A 12732-nucleotide genomic window follows, 5' to 3' on the forward strand; every position below is an offset into this window, starting at 1 on the left:
CAACTATATGTCTTAAATCCCTTTGAACTTAATTTTATTTGCATACACTCAGGAGACCTGTTTATGGACTTCCTTTAGGCAGTAAGGACTAAAATTTTAATTTTTCTATTTACTATGAATATTCTGGGATGAAAAGATAACTCACTGTTTTTCTCTGTGGATTTAAGAATATACAAATATATCAGATTACAGCATAGCGCTTTTTCAGAAGCACGTGTCCCAAGTATGCTGTTTTTCAAGAACGAAAAAGCTGGCAGGCCATAAAGAGGCTGTAGGACAGTAAAGGCAGTATCACACATCCCCAGGTAAAATGAGAAGAGTACATCAAAGACAGCAGCAGTCACTTCATCTACAGAAAGCCTGCCTTTCTGACTCGCGCGTTAAAAGGCAACGTTGAGCTTCTTGAGCTTGGATAGCAAGAGAGGTGCAAGAACTGCATTTAAAGGTGGGATCCTAGGAACAGGGCTGCAAAAAAAAACATTCCTTGCACGATTTTCCTTTTAAAAAAGCCTTCCATAGGTTGTTTTTAATGTCTTTCTTTGCTTTGAATATTCAATCTGTATGTCACACTAATAATAAAGGACAAGCCATACTATTTTTAATAGCAAAATAAAGATAAAAAATAAAATCCCTAACACTTGAATCTAGGTCAAAGCAATTATTGGTGTCAGTGCGTCTGCTGCTTTTGGTTTACAGTTTTCAAGTGTCCATGGATAGAACTTGGACAGACCTCAAACAGCATTTTAGACAAAATCATCTCAGAAACTGTCAAGGAATGAATCTGTCTGGTATGCTGACTTTGTCAACACTGTGGCTTACGCTGAAAGAAATAATTCTGTATTCCGTATCAAGACCACTCCAGTTAATGCCTTTGCCCAAGGGTCCACCCCCAGACCTTCCTTCCTCTTCTGCTCACAGTGATAACGTTACCCTTTGTGATCAGTTGCGAGGACTAACTCTATTACTCTGATAATTTTCTCCTTTATTGTTTATTTCAACTTTTAAAACACGCTGCTTGCTGTTTTTCCTTTTCTTAATCTCTACAGGACCCCACAAGTCTGCCTCTTTCACATTTTTGTACCATCCCCTCAGCCCTCTTCTACTCTTCCAGGTAAGCCTGCTGGTTTCAGCTTACCCCCATTATGCCCACAACTGAGAGCTCTAGCTCATCCCTCAGAGCCCCACGCACGGCCACCGCATTAGCCACTGTTCAGTACTTCATTCTGGAGAGCCTTAGCTTTGCACGCCAATGGTTTATTCTAAGCAGGCTGAGTTACTTGCAGGTTGCCCCAACAGGGATGAACCCTCCTATTTCTGTGGTGTGCCTTGTTCTATTTTGCTCCACGTCTCATTGACAGACTGACTGTCTTTTATCTGTTGCTACAAGTCCCATTAGCATCGGTGAGATTTATGCAGATGCAATGATGGAAATAAGAGATAAAAGCCATTTGGTTTTTTTTTTTGGTTTTTTTTTTTTTTTTTTTCCAATAGAAAAGCCTACAGTACACTTATTCTTTGATATGCTGAAAAGAATGATCAGTGTCTTTCAACATAAGAAGTCCTATCTTCCTGCCAGGAAAACCACAGTGAACAGCTGATGCACAGGGACTTCTGTTCCACAAATTAGTCACATCACTCTGTGCATGATTCAATAAGACATCCTCAAAATAGAGCAAGAGAATCTAAGTCCATTATTAGCTACCTAAGAACAGGCTGAGCAGAATACCTAAACATGCTTTTAATTTAAGAGGAATATTTGATCACGGTCAGATGCCTTGCTAAGCTCTGCTAATGCTTTTCAATGCACTGCAGTGACAATGTCTTCTAACACATCTTAAAGTGTTCTCCGCAGTGACTAATGTATCTAGTTAAACAAAGCGAGGCCCTACACCCTGCTGTCAGCGGCATGACAACACTGCTTCCCCTGGCTCATCAAAACCTGTACAAGTATTACTGCAAACAGCATGAATGCAGCTGGTGCCATGTCAGCTGGATTTATTTGGTTTCTGACTGACACTCATCACAACCAGAACAGAATGACGGCTGACCCTATTATAGCGTGAAGGTACAGCCATCGTTTTGGATGTTCTCTCCATCACAAACTAACAGCTCTGAACTCACACCAAAGGGAAGGAAGATGAATCCCAAAATATCCAGCAAGTTTTTAGTTCACACACGCAGTTTTAAGGGGAATAGTGAAAGCTTCTAAATCCATAACATCTGGGGTCACGAACACCCCTCTAACCTATAGTAATTTTTTTATTCATTTACTTTCAAGTTGTTCATTTGAGGCTTACAACACAGCAGAATACATCTTAAGAGCCAAGGGTGCTGTAAGTTTAATGATGATATAACCATTTCGGTCTGTCTTCTACCCCACTTGCTGTTTTATCATCTTAAACTCCTATTGGGATAATGCTGCATGCCTATCAAATGAGACAAAGGCAAAACAGCAGGTATTTTCTGTTGTTTTTAAATTCAGATGACAGATCGTTCGAACCTCTAAGCAGTGGAGCAGAGACAATGAAATGGTGTAAGGAAGAAGCCTCTCAAGAGCCCTTATAAAGTCAAGCACACATCCGAGGGCACAGTCTGGCTTTTGATTATCAGTCACGCTGACATCCCCGCGCAAGGTTTTTGGAGATGTATTTTAACACTTTGGATATATGCTTCTCTTGTTAGAACTTTTCCAGCTCCAGCTATTAATGATACTACAAATGCTATGTTGTCCTAAAGCAGTGCTTCACGTAGAATAGATAGGCAGCTTTCTATCAATGCAAGGATCCCGTGTGCTAGCAGTGACTTCAGTCTGAATTCACGTCTTACAGCACGCGTACTTTGGGGGAATTTTCCTTTTTTTTTGCAGACAGACTCAAGCAAGCAGTTTCTGGGCCTGCTGGGTTTTTCTTGTCAAACTCCAGTGCTGACACAGAAAAATGGCAAAAGTGAGATGCTTCTTTTTAATCCCATCCAACAATAGCAGCACAGATTTTTCTGCAAATAGAAGGGATTGCTAACAGTTCTCTATCTTACACAATTTTGCTTACTTACCTGTTTTTTTATTCAAGACTATCACAATCCAGAACTTCTAAGAAGCAGCTTCTCTAAAGAGTGTTTTCAGCCCTCTCAAAGATTTTAAGCAGAATACTGTCTTGGAGAGAAAGCAGCTTTATTTCTATGTTAACACATTACTGTGATTCACCAAAATGCTTCAAAAGAAAAATCAACTGTTTCAACATGCAGCACTACCGTTCTAGATGGTAGCCTTGACTTTTTCAAAGGGGAAAGATGAGATTCTTGTGAACATCTCCTGGCCGTTATGAAGATGCTGTACTATAAGATCTAGAAGAATAAAACATGACTCAGAAGGACATAAATAGATCTCAGCCTAGTCCTGGAGGATTGCTGAATCAGAGCAGAACTCAGATAAAATATATAAAGGAATATTGTGTATCAACCTTTTATGTTGAAAGATCAAGTTGATACAATGAAACCTCCAACAATTTGTAAAAAAATATATACGAATGTTTCTGCATTGTTTCAAAATGGAAAACATAGGAAGGGAACCATCGGAGAAATTCTTCTGTATCAATGATCTTTACAATAATTCTTTTTCTGATGCATATTGTTGTCACTAACAAACAATTTGTTCCTCAAATCTAGATGGCATTAAATAAAGTCAAAGATGCTAGAAATCAATTTTTGCTGCTTATGTGTTCCTATAATCTCTAATCTGGTCCAAAACAAATAACTGGCATTACTGAAATTGTCAAGCAGTCTCAGATCTAAGAATACTGATGAATTCAGTCAGTGATTTGGAGACAACTGATGTTTAAACACACATCAACAATACAAACAATCTGTTCATCAGATTGTCATACTAATGCCTCTCTTTTTGTTTTTCCTTTTGTACTGCAACTTTTTTTTCCTTATTCTTTTTGCTTTTGCCAGCACCCTCTATGTCCCTATTCCTTTCTTCTCTCCCTTGTTTAGTTAAAACACATTACTTTTCTAATGTCATTGTTTAGGAAATAAAAAAGAGAGCACATCATATAACATGAAGCTTGTCTACTGAGTTTGACCAAGCAGTAGATTCACGATTTAGCCACCTAGATCTTGAAAAACAGTTAATACGCAGTAATTCAGTTTTTTGTGCTCAAAACTATAGCACTGTATATGGGTTGGTTCTCAGTCTGTCCAGAGAAAAAGATTCCATTTTGAGGAGCTGGTCAGAAACAGCAGGGTACTGGAGGCTCAGCGATGGTCACGGTACAGATTTAAACAGCACAATGGTTCAGTAAAGAGCAACAGATTATTCAACACACTATCTTGCAGAAGAACTTAATAGGAGGCAAGCAGACACTTGGTCTTACACTCCCACAACAACATCCAGGAAAATCCTGTTATCTTATGCTATCACATTGTTAGACACAGATTCTTTGGAAGAAATGGTGAAGACAAAATTCAATTTAAACGGTTGCTCTCTTTCCCTCTGTTAAGTATGTGTTCTCATTGCAGTCAAACTAACTTTAAATGTCCAAAGTTCCTACCAATTTCATCAGCTTAGCTATTCTTGAATTTCCAGGGGCAAGTGCAAGAGAGGCACACCCTGCACCTGCAGGCAATAAACCAGTACAACTCACTCCTGCTTTGGGCTATGGAAACATCTCCCTGCAATCCTGCTCTGCGGCATCTTTTCTGAAAGATGCGGAGTCTTACAGATTGAACCGGGTATTCACAATTTGTTATCTGATCGTGTGTCCTCTCTAGATTAAGATAAGGACATTTAGTTATCTCTGAGACAAAATTTAGGAACATATCCATACTTAAAAAAAAAAAAAAAAAAAAAAAGGGCATAAAAGCATGTGCTCATCTATTGTTTACTAGCATGCAATGATAAAACATCACAGCATCATTTGTTTGTTCACACGATTACAATTTCATAATAACAAGAATTGTTCCCAAGTTAGGTATTCTGTTATTTGCCAAAACTTGTGAATTTAGCTAGAGCTTGACTATTGTTTGGCAAACAATACATTTCCTGAAAATACAGCACAGGTTAACAAGGACCTATTCATAACATCAGACCACACCTGACAGTTTCAGCCCAAGAAGGAGGAAAGTTTAAGAGAAATATTTTGACTTCTTGTTTATGAAAGCAATTTTTGTTTCAATATTTTCCTACACTAGAGAAAGCCAGAGAGAAAATGCTGAAATATTAAATGCTAGGTTAAACAGTTTTAGTTTGTCTAGATAGCATTTCAGACAGATGTGAAAAACAAAAACTTCCAATTTGGTTCATTCTGTCTCAGCATTTTTGGCTCACCACAGAGCAAACCCCCTACTGTTTGTCCATGTTTACTTTTAACATAGCAGAAGAATAACTCTGAAGGATAGACGAAAGGGCAGCCTCAAGCTTTATATCTAATATGCACAAAACATATGCTATTTGATAATATACATCTCCATCAGTGTTAATCCCAGAACTTCAGAAATCTCTGCTGATTGCAGAAGAGTGAATATTTTTATTTGTGACTGATAAAGAACACCTGCAAAAATGTTTTTCTATCGCAACATTAAAGAGTAACTATGTGGTAAAATAGTAACATTGACAAAATTGATACAGTGAAACATAACAAAAATAAACAAAAGACTCCAGTTAGAATCACAAACCATTTTCCTCACTGCTGCTTTCAAGACACCTACACTAGCAGTTTAAATCCACACTCAGCAGTTCCCCACTGCTGCAGCTGAACAGCAAAACCAAGTTGACGTTCTGTGCCTGTGTCCCCTTATCTGCCAAAAGAGATTGCCAACCAGAGGCTGCCACATAGGAACAGTCCCTTGGTCATGCCAGCTCCCCAGCTGCCTTGGAGCCACCCAGGAGAGTGCTAAAATCTGCCAAAATAATACCAGGAAACATTTAATAATTTCGCTATATAAAATCACTGAGATCATGTCCTAGAAACATTCCCCAGTGGTTTTAATTTACAAATACAGGCAGAGGCTTCAAGTCCTGCAAAGCCATTCTGGTAACTGTGTGAGATTAGCTTCAGAACTGGAAAGAGATGGGTTTGTAGGAGAGATTCTTCTTTACCTGTCAAGACAGCTGAGTGGTTTTTGAAACACGATTTTCACCTCTATTATACTCCAAGCAAAGGATTTGCTCTTTCATTCTGCTAGTTACCAATACTGCTGTGCAGTATTACACATCGATTCTACAAAGTTTTCTCTTTTTATCAAAAAAATATGGTTCTAATAATCTTCACAGACACTTTTCTGTAAAGTATTAGGATTACATATATATTGGAAATTCTCGGGACAAAATTGCAAAACTTTTCCTGACAAACTTCTCTTGCAAGGTTTGAAATTCAATCCAATGTGCAACAAATACTAAAGCAAATGTGATCTATCTCTTTGTGCAAGAAAACAACCAAACAAAAAATCACAACCAAATCTCAGGCTTCTTAGTGAGCTGAGTATGTGTGAAGTGATGATGACTACATTCTTCAAGTAAGTTCTGAATACACAAAGTATTTCCCTTCCATAAGGGTATGGCACTAATATAATTGGCTAGTGAGTCACACTTACTTCCAGTCTGTTTCTGTCATAGTAAGGAAGTTTTACTAAGGACGTGATTATACATTTAGCTCACATAGCACAGTGAAACATAAACCCATGATAAATTCCCTCTTTCATATGTCTAATCAGGTTTTAAATACTTTCTGTTGACCATGAAAAATCTTCATGAATCATTCCTTTTCTTTCGACAAAGATTTTTTTTTAGCTTTTTTTCCCCCCATGGTTAAGGGCAAGTGGCAAAGCTGATTTAAGAGGCAGAAGAGGCTTGCTGTACAGCTAAACAGTCATGCATGAAGAATGATGCTTAAAATCTGACATTAATTTCCAGATGTTCAAATCTATGAGTAAGGTGACAAAATTAAGGTCAGAGAGAACTGTTGGCTTGCATTTGTAATTCGGGTCATTTTAAGTGAAGAGGGTATTGAACAGCAATGAGTATAAATTTCAATATTGTAACTTACTGTTTTATATCTGCAACTTCAGTTTGAGATACACAAAAGGAGAAATGTGACCGCTTCTGATTAATGACACCAATTCACATAATCTCTTCATGGGATTAACCAATGCGTGAGTCATAGCATAAATCACAGGAAACTATTTTCCCATTTCAAGTCTATAATGCCAGTTCATTAATTACTTTCAATAAACACACTGACAGGTTTTTTTTAAAACACATCAACAGTTTGAGATCTGATCTGTTCTCATCCCAGCCATTCTTTAAGCACTAGTATCACACACAGTACATGGGTGTATTTATGCAAGGGGAGTTAGCGCACATGTAGATTGCCCAAACACGAAAAATGCACGTAAACCTGATTTTAGCTGGTGCACAAGTGCTGCTGCCAGGAGCACTAAATGCAGCAAAGCAAGCTCCCCTACTCAGGCTAGGTAGGTGGCTAACCAAAATGACCTACCCAAAAACTTATAGGCTGGTATGCATGCTGTAGCAATCTGGAGATTGCACCATGAGAGTCCTACCAGTAAACCACCTTCCCTTTTCTTTAGCAGGTTGATTTTAGTCAGAAGTAAGGTAGTTTTAGAAAATGCAAGCAACATCCTATTGGAATCCCAGATACACTGTGTTTTCCATCCACTTCCTTCAGAGCAAATGACAAGGCTGGGTTGAAATTCTCATGAAGTGCCTTAAAAGATTTTGTTGTCCTCTCTAGTAATAGGTAGTATGTAGAGAATTTGAAGAACAATCCCTTTCTATGAGAAATCAAGAGAGTGGATATGACTGTTTTCCTTTTACTTGTTTTAGCATCTGTTTACAAGATAGCCAAAGTTTTTTGGAGCATGAACTCAGAAGGAAGTACTTTTCTTGCCCAAATACCAAGGATGAGGACCAAAGCTGGAATCTTTTAAACAACATATTTGCGTATTTTACAAGCTTTTTCTCTTTGTTGTCACTACACATTTGTAAGGAAATGTTTATGTTGAATGCCACTGCAGGTTTCTCAGTAAGTTTCAGACACACTCTTCCAGCTCCCTTCGTCATATCTCAGAAAGTGAATATTAGCACAGGCCATCACTTTTTAAGCAAAAATAGCACTGCACTGATGGGGAGAGTGGAGAGATGAAACCCCATACGGTTTTGCTCCTACAATTTCCTGAACGATATGACCTTCTTTTTGATTTGATTTGAGATCACTGCAGACTAAAGATTTGATAAGCAGTGTATTTACCTCCTGCATCTCTAAGCCTTTGCTAGCAGCATGGGGAAAATAAACAAATTAAAACACAGGGTCAAATATCTTCTTCTCTATAGTAATGCTGTATTTCCCTTACTGTTATAAAGAAAAAAGGACATGGTTTGGTTTAGCACAGTCACGGTAATTCAGAGTTTGCCAAAGATCAAAGATACAGCTCTCAGGATATGCTCTATGAACCATGTTCAGGACTCCCTGAACAGAAAAAGAAGAGTTCACTACACTGGCAGTATCACTTAATGATGAGGTAAGTCACTGACAGATGAAAAAAAAAAAAATATATATTGCCCATTTACTTCTTGACCTGGACTGAACTATCAGATACATACTATTAAAAAAATAAAAATAAAAATATCAGGGTTTTTTTCTATATTGCAGACTATTCTCTCAAATGCACACTCAGTAGTGAGGAAACATTTTCACCAGAGATATCATTGCAATGCCTTGGGAACTGCAGCTTGCAAAAAGCTATAGAAATTTGCCAATTCCTGTGACTTTGGCGTCTCTGGGATAGAAATACTTTAGGAATTAATGTCCCCAAGCATACCTGCAGCAAGTTGCATATGGGAATTCCAAGCACTATAGCACTGGGGCTTTCCGCTAATGGTGGAAATTGCCATCACTTACAAGTAGGCAGAATGTATAGTATTTTTAAAATGCTTATAATTGGGGAAAAGAAGGTGTTTTACTATAAAAATTCTAAACCATGTAACATAAAATTGGAAACATCCAAAACTGGAAACATCCACCTATAATTATTATTATTTTTTTCTGAAGCAGCAAGCCAGTAGCAATGTTTTGACTGTTTCCTTCCTTTCTTCCCTAAGATGCCACATGGAAGGTGGCAGGAGAGTATAAATCTTCCTGCACTGGATGATGAAGAATTATCTCTGTCTACAGTGCTTTCTTCTACTCTATTATGTACACTGGTTATTTTGCATGCTGGAAGGAAAACAGTTTAAGAAACATTTCAGTAAGACATCATCTCATGGTGCTCCCACTTTAGATAAACATTGCACCAATTTTCCAGAAAAACCCTATCTTTTGAAATAACTTGTGTCCCTAGAAAACAACACTGCATGAGATTGTGCAATTTCAGCACCTCCTGTTTTACACTCTTTTTATAAGAATGCAGTTCTCAACCCAGTCAAGTCCGAGAGACATTAATCTTGGTATTGCTCATGTTTCTGGTCATGTTTTTCTTTAATCACTAAGAAAAACAGTAACACTTACATGCTTGAAGTGTTTGGCTTCAGTAACTGTGAGCCAGAGGCCAGGTGGTCAAACAGAAAAAATATACAGTGCAGCCAAAAAGCAGATAAGCTGTTAATTTATCCTCTCCAAATGCCTATTACAATGGCAGGCCTTAAGGAATTCTGCTTCCCATTTTATTTCTAACAAATGCTAATGCCCTTCAATTATCTTGTAACACATCCCACATTAACCTCACGGGGAATGACATTGCCTTTCCAGGCCCAGTGAGATGTGTCAGCATTCATAGTTGTCCCTTAGCACTTTCTCATGGCCAATGAACTATGAAAAAGTGCAGCCACCTACTCTAGTCTGAGTGGGCTGCTGCTCTCCTTCGCTTTCGGTTAATACTGCATTGCTGTGGCTGTTGGACAGCACTTACAGGCTTCTAGTAACTAAACAATTTCCCTTTTTAGCATATATCTACTGCACTGGTAAGAACAGAGCAGAGACCAAGACTCCTACAATCACAGAGTGGTTTGGGCTGGAAGCAACCTTAAAGCTCACCTAGTTCCACCCCTTTGCCACGGGCAGGGACACCTTCCAGTATCCCAGGTTGCTCCCAGCCCCGTCCAGCCTGGCCTTGAGCACTGACAGGGATGGGGCACCCACAGCTGCTCTGGGCAACCCGTGCTAGTGTCTCACCACCTTCATAATGCAGAATTTCTTCCTAATATGTAATCTAAATCTACCCTCTTCCAGTTTCAAGCCATTCCCCCTTGTCCTATCCCTACATGCCTTTGTAAAAAGCCCCTCTCCAGCTTTCCTGTAGGCCCCTTCAGGTACTGGCAGGCTGCTATGAGGTCTCCCTGGAACCTTCTCTTCTCCAGGCTGAACAACCCCAACTCTCCCAGCCTGTCCTCACAGGAGAGGTGTTCCAGCCCTCCGATCATCTTTGTGGCCCTCCTCTGGACTCACTCCAATATGTCCATGTCCTTGTATGTTGGGGGCTGCAAAGCTGAACATGGGACTCCAGGTGGTGTCTCATGAAAGTGGAGCAGAGGGGAGAATCACCTCTCTTGACCAGCTGGCCACGCTTCTTTTGATGCAGCCCTGGGTACAGTGGCTTTCTAGGCTGCAAACGCATACTGCTGGGTCATGTTGAACTTCTCATCCACCAATACCCCCAAGTCCTCAGGGTGGCTCTTAATCCATTCTCCACTCAGCCTGTCTTTATGCTTGGAATTTCCCTGACCCACATGCAGGACCTTGCACTTGGCCTTCTTGAACTTTATGAGGTTCGCATGGGCCCAGCTCTCAAGCCTGTCAAGGTCCCTCTGGACAGCATCCCTTCCCTCCGGAGTGTTGACTGCACCACTCAGCTCGGTGTCATCAGCAAACTTGCTGTGGGTGCTCTCACTCCCACTGTCCACATTACAAACAAAGGTGTTAAATAGTGCTGGTCCCAGTACCGAGCCCCAGAGAAACGCCACTTGTCACTGTTGTCCCCTTGGACATTGAGCTGTTGACCACAACTCTATAAGTGTGACCATCCAGCCAATTCCTTATCCACTGCGTTGTTCATCCATCAAATCCATGTGTCTCCAGTTAAGAGACAAGGATGTTGTGCTTTTAAACTGCTTAAATTACCCTCTGCCATGGACACAAATATATATGGACAGGTATGCGATGTTCTTTTTTTCAAAGATCTCAACCATTATCATAGTTTTACTCTCAATTAACCTTTACTAGAAACTAAACCAGCCTCACAACATCTCACTGGAGCCCAGCCTACACACGGAAAGGATGCTGGAATCATGCTTGTCTCCTTTTATTAGTATTTAATTATGTGTTAGTTGAAAATAAATTCTGTAATATGCTATTAATGGACTGCTGCTGACAGCTTAAATAAAATCAATAAAACACAGAATCTGCAATCAAACAGCAAAAGTAATGTTTAAAAGTTATTACTGCCAAGCTGCAGATGTCTCTTATCTCACTAACATACACAGGGGGCAGAGTTGGCTTGTGAACCGTTTATGTACCACTAGGTTAATAATATCCTTCCTACTCTCTTACAACATGGTTAAAGCAAACAAGTAGCAGAAATGCTCCAAAATATTTTTTTCAGTATTGCTCTTTGCATTAATCCTCAATGATGTTGATACGCGATTCAAACAAAGCTAAAGGCATGTGAGTGCAAGCCAGCACTTGCACTTGCCAGATGAGTATGTACATCAATGCAGACAGGCTATTTTGGTGCATGAAATAATAAATGACCTTCTCACAGGTATGGTATCTAGTAATAAAATACATGCAGAACACCATAGAAAATGTAAACCGCAATAATCCATCCATCCTATGTGGGAATTACAGCTAATGAAAATTTCAGTGGAGAAATTAGTTTTACATTGGCCCAATAATATTCTCTTTAGTTCAGAATAATTAACAACTGAAGAAGTAATAGACAACCTGAGGGCAAGGTAAGAGTTTTCTACCAAACATCTGCTTCCCTAAAGAGCAGATACTTTATTTAGAAAGCTGCTTCTCCCTCCCGTTCATTCAAATTATTAGCTGCATATTTTTACTAAAGAATACTAGCTATAAATAAGTTTTTTCAAAAATAAATGCCTCAAATCACACTGGCAGAACAATTAAAACAGCATTTACTGAAACACTCAAGAACGTTTCGAAAAACACCCCAACTTCTACATATCAATCTACTTAAAATAGCTAAATATTTGCAGAATTCATAGCGTTCCTAAATTTATGCAAGCTAACAAAACTTTATGTCCAGAAGAGCTATCAAATTAAAAACTTTATATATAAAAATATATGTAAACAGCAGCTTAGGATAATGGCACTTTAAGTACTTTTCTTAATGGCTGGTACTCTTTATATAAACAAGGAAACTAACAACAGCAGACTTTTAACCCCAAAATACCAAAGCACGCGCTAGTTATTTTTTCATACAAACTAAGCAGATCAACAAAGGAAGCTGCCCAAACAGCAATTTAACAGTGCACTTTTAAGTTCTGTTTCTTTTTTGACTTCCCTGACCCCATGTGAATAAATAAATTGGTGTCTACTGACAAGTTCATGTTTAAAACACAACAGGTAGTGTGCTCATGCCAGCAAAATCTCCCTCATGCTCAGTTTTCCCCTCCTACCTTTATTTTACCTTCAGCTGTTTGCTAGGGTAACTACAAAATACGCTTCCAAGATCTGATCCAAGTCTTTCGAAAGGCAA

General features: G+C 39.1%; 1 protein-coding gene across 4 annotated transcripts in view; it reads right to left on the minus strand.

Annotated features, from left to right (window-relative positions):
- Positions 1-12732, minus strand: part of INPP4B (inositol polyphosphate-4-phosphatase type II B) — a 356888-nt gene that overhangs the window by 19318 nt on the left and 324838 nt on the right. The gene's annotated exons all lie outside the window — the stretch shown is intronic.

Source organism: Falco punctatus, assembly GCF_963210335.1.
Source record: "Falco punctatus genome assembly, chromosome: 1".
Lineage (NCBI taxonomy): Eukaryota > Metazoa > Chordata > Aves > Falconiformes > Falconidae > Falco > Falco punctatus.